The sequence below is a fragment of the Numida meleagris genome, chromosome Z (genome assembly GCF_002078875.1).
Source record: "Numida meleagris isolate 19003 breed g44 Domestic line chromosome Z, NumMel1.0, whole genome shotgun sequence".
Lineage (NCBI taxonomy): Eukaryota > Metazoa > Chordata > Aves > Galliformes > Numididae > Numida > Numida meleagris.
In genome coordinates, this window is record NC_034438.1 from 23,613,612 (window position 1) to 23,614,521 (window position 910).

A 910-nucleotide genomic window follows, 5' to 3' on the forward strand; every position below is an offset into this window, starting at 1 on the left:
TCTCTCCAGCTGCCAGGGGCACCCCCGCGCCCGGCCCTGCCTCCCGCCCGTCCCCCGCCGCGACCCGCCGCCCGTCCGAGCGGCCCTGCGAAGAAATGCGATTTGGTTTTGGTTTCGGTTTATTTCTCAAGAGTAGCGACCCCCGCCCGCGCAGTCCGCGGCGACGGCAGCGCCGTCGGGGCACGGGCGAGCGGGTGCGCGGAGCGGCAGGAGAGCGCCTGAGGGAAATCAAATCCATTTCGAAAAAGCATTTACAAACGAAAGAGAGAGAAAAGGGGATAAAAAAACATAATCTTTTCTTTTGTTTTTGTAAACGTAAAAAAACGCGCGTTAAAAAAAAAAAAAAAAAAAAAAAAGCAAGAGCACTTCCCTTTTTCGGACATTTGATTTCGTGACGGTTTAGTTGCCAATCTGCCCCACGTTTATTTATGCATTTATTTACGTTCCTGCTGCTATTGTCCCTCCTGCATCTTCCGCTGCCGCCGGCGGAGGCGCCCGCCGCGGCCGCGGCCCCCGCCCCGCCCGGGCCGGCCCCGCGGCCCGCCCGCCTGCATGTGCCGGTCACCCCGCCGCAGGGCAGGGCCGCTGGAGGAATGAGCAAACAATGTGAAATAGGATGTTTTGTGTAGATGAAGCATTCTTGTTACATGCTGGTTGATTCGTGCTATGTTTTAACTTATTGTCTGTGCTAATTTATTGAATTTTGCGTTTCTTAATAAATGTTTGAGCTAATATAAAGCATATCATTTGACCTTTCCCGACAAGTTTATATCAAGTTAATGTACATGGATAAATAAAATCATTTTCGGTATGTGATATGAAGGATTCGGTGTGGCATGTGAGATATGAGAGGTGTCATGAACCGCAGGCAAAAAGGCATAAGAAAGAAAAACAAGATTTCTTGCTTTCG